Raw genomic sequence first — 3584 nt, 5'->3', positions numbered from 1 at the left:
GGGGGCGCAGCCCCTCCCCCTAGTCCAATTCGGACTAGGCCTTGGGGGGCGCCCAACCTCTCCTCTCTCTTTCCCCTAAAGCCTAATAAGGCCCATATACTCCCCGGCGAATTCCCGTAACTCTCCGGTACTCCAAAAAATACCCGAATCACTCGGAACCTTCCCGATGTCCGAATATAGTCGTCCAATATATCGATCTTTACGTTTCGACCATTTCAAGACTCCTCGTCATGTCCCCGATCTCATCTGGGACTCGGAACTACCTTCGGTACATCAATACACATAAACTCATAATATAACCGTCATCGAACTTTAAGCGTATGGACCCTACGGGTTCGAGAACTATGTAGACATGACTGAGACACGTCTTCGGTCAATAACCAATAACGGAACCTAGATGCTCATATTGGCTCCCACATATTCTACGAAGATCTTTATCGGTCAAACCACATAACAACATACGTTGTTCCCTTTGTCATCGGTGTGTTACTTGCCTGAGATTCGATCGTCGGTATCTCAATACCTAGTTCAATCTCGTTACCAACAAGTCTCTTTACTTGTTCCGTAATACATCATCCCGCAATTAACTCATTAGTTACAATGCTTGCAAGGCTTTAAGTGATGTGCATTACCGAGAGGGCCCAGAGATACCTCTCCGACAATCGGAGTGACAAATCCTAATCTCGAAATACGCCAACCCAACAAGTACCTTCGGAGACACCTATAGAGCACCTTTATAATCACCCATTTATGTTGTGACGTTTGATAGCACACAAAGTTTTCCTCCGGTAAACGGGAGTTGCATAATCTCATAATCATAGGAACATGTATAAGTCATGAAGAAAGCAATAGCAACAAACTAAACGATCAAGTGCTATGCTAACGGAATGGGTCAAGTCAATCACATCATTCTCTAATGATGTGACCCCGTTAATCAAATGACAACTCATGTCTATGGCTAGGAAACTTAACCATCTTTGATTCAACGAGCTAGTCAAGTAGAGGCATACTAGTGACACTCTGTTTGTCTATGTATTCACACATGTATTATGTTTCCGGTTAATACAATTCTAGCATGAATAATAAACATTTATCATGAAATAAGGAAATAAATAATAACTTTATTATTGCCTCTAGGGCATATTTCCTTCATGTGCGTGCTCGGAATTCAGTGGTGTTTGGAATCTGAAGCGCCCACTTTACTTAGCCTCGAAGGACAAAGTGCCCAAGTGTGAATAGTGCCCATGCCTAACAACTTTTAGCAAAGGGTCGCGACGTTCATAACGTCAAACGGCTGGCAGTTCTCGATGCGCAGCTCGAGGCCGCCCCTCCATTGGCACATCTCATCAAGGCAGAGATCGTGCCTCGTTTTTTAGGGGATATGATCAATGATTTCAATTCCCCACCTGCGCATAACGTCGCGAGCATATCGGGAAGTTGAGAAGCCCACGGCGTGAAAAGGGGAACCCTTGGCTCCTCCGCGGCCTATAAAGAGGGGAACAACTATAGTTAACATCTCACGCCTTCTTCCACCTCCCGTTGTTGCCTTTGTACAAGTGTCACGATTCAAATGTGAGACCAAAGTTTAGTTTACCATATGAATGCCCCTTGAAACCTTTGCTCACACGGTATCAAAAACAATGTTAGGATGCGGTTATTCCTATATCTACAGCTTCAATGGCTCTGCCTCCGCTCTCCATCCGAGGCAATCTGGGCATCCTTTCAACAACAACCGGTAGATACACGCCTTCTCTGTTGCAGTCCTTGATAAAAAAAATGGGGCCTCGGGGAGCCCTAGGCCACGAAGCTGCTACGCCCGTTCTCGGAGATTGTCGACTCGCTGGAGCTGAAAAATCCCCTTTTCCGGAACTGGATCGACCTCCAGTGCATTCTTCTTGCGGGGGTCAAATCCGACAGCGCGCTCCCTGCAGAAATGGTAAGCTAAATTTCCACCTGGTTAATTATCCTATTTCACTTCAGTGCTTGTCCAAAATAAATCCATGTCCTGAACGTCATATGCATGAAAAAAAAGAACTGATTTTATTATTTGGGTGTTTCTTATAAGAAAGGGAAAAAAATAAAAAGAAGGACTGATTTTATTATTTGGGTGTTTCTTATAAGAAAGGGAAAAAAATAAAAAGAAAGATTGTGGCTGCTGGGATTCGAGCCCAGGTCTCCACGGCCACAACGTGGAATTCTCACCACTAAACTACAGCCACAACTTGTGATGCAAATATGTAGTTTGCCAATATCTGCCAGTCGTGCATGGATCCAAAAGCCCATGATCCAATGGCAAACGGCCCGTACTTCGCCGGCCGGCCCAGAACAACGCATGCTCGGTCCGGCACGCGGCTAAACGGGCCATGCCAGGCCTGCGTCCGTGCCTGAGCTGCGAGGCAAGGCCCGTGTGCCGGCACGTCATGGTCCATTGTTTTTTCTTCTTCTGATTTTCATGTTTTTAACAAAGTACAGACGTAAGCGCTAATAAATACACGCACACTCACCTCTATAAACGTACACACGCACATCCTACATCCATGAGCACCTTCGAGAGACTGAGCCGGCATATCATCTTGAGATTTACGAAATTACCATAGGCGCCTCGTCGTCGACGGAAACGTCTCCTCCCACTGAAAGCACATCCCCGGAAATCCTGAAACAAATCCAGGAATAATGCGAGCATCAGGACTTGATCCCTGGTGGGCTGGGGATACCATTGTCCCTCTAACCATCCAACCACAAGTTGGTTCGCTTCTGATTTTCACGTTGAAGCAAGTTTTTCACCGAAAATACTCATGTGATCCCGAGCTCCATTGATCCCGGATGAACATAAAATCCAAAAAAAATAGTAAAAGGTTAAAAAAAATCTTTTTCTGCAAGAAACAGTGCTTTGTCTATATGCATGCAAATCTTCATGATGAAATTACATTTGTGGAAGTGTGAAAAAAATTGATGTTCCAAAGTGTTTCCAAAATACTTTTTGAAACATCAATTTTTTTTGCCCACACCTCCACACATGTATTTTTCAACATGAAAAAAGAAAAATTGCATGCATGTAGACAAAACATCAATGTTTCTTGATTTTTTTGAACTTTTTTTTACTTTCTTTTTGGATTTTGATGTTTATCTGAGATCATTGAAGCTTGGGATCATATACTCCACGTTCGTTTTTCACTAACTCCTCGCAGATTTTGACTAGAGGCATGTTTAGACTATCAAACATGAGTTTCCTCTAACAAAGACTCCTCTCTCCCACATGGTTTTATACCTTTTATTTTTAATAATGATTTTTTTGCCTTTTTTTGGCCAATTCACATGGATGATGTTATATTGCTATGAAGAGTAACTGGGTTTGTAGAGGTTGCTGACAAGGTCATGTTAAGTTAACATGGAGATCATTTGTTATAATTGTGAGATGTATAATTTTCTCCCGATATTTACCATCAGACTAGAAGCAGATGTGTGCCTTGCCGCACCATCAATCCATCGTCGTCAACGTTTCACTGTGTTTATCTGTTTTAGGGTTGTACTTTTGTAGTGATTCGTGGGCTTTTGTTTCTCTACTTTAACAGGTTTGGATGCCA

General features: G+C 43.2%; 1 non-coding gene across 1 annotated transcript; it reads right to left on the bottom strand.

The window, feature by feature from the left end:
- Window positions 1-2147: 2147 nt before the first annotated feature.
- On the bottom strand, window positions 2148-2219 carry TRNAH-GUG (transfer RNA histidin (anticodon GUG)). Its single transcript has one exon. It is a non-coding gene; the product is annotated as a tRNA-His (tRNA).
- Between the last annotated feature and the right edge of the window lie 1365 nt (window positions 2220-3584).

Source organism: Triticum aestivum, chromosome 4A, assembly GCF_018294505.1.
Source record: "Triticum aestivum cultivar Chinese Spring chromosome 4A, IWGSC CS RefSeq v2.1, whole genome shotgun sequence".
Classification (NCBI taxonomy): domain Eukaryota; kingdom Viridiplantae; phylum Streptophyta; class Magnoliopsida; order Poales; family Poaceae; genus Triticum; species Triticum aestivum.
Note: the sequence above shows the minus strand (reverse complement) of the source record. Positions and strands in the feature narration are given on the sequence as shown.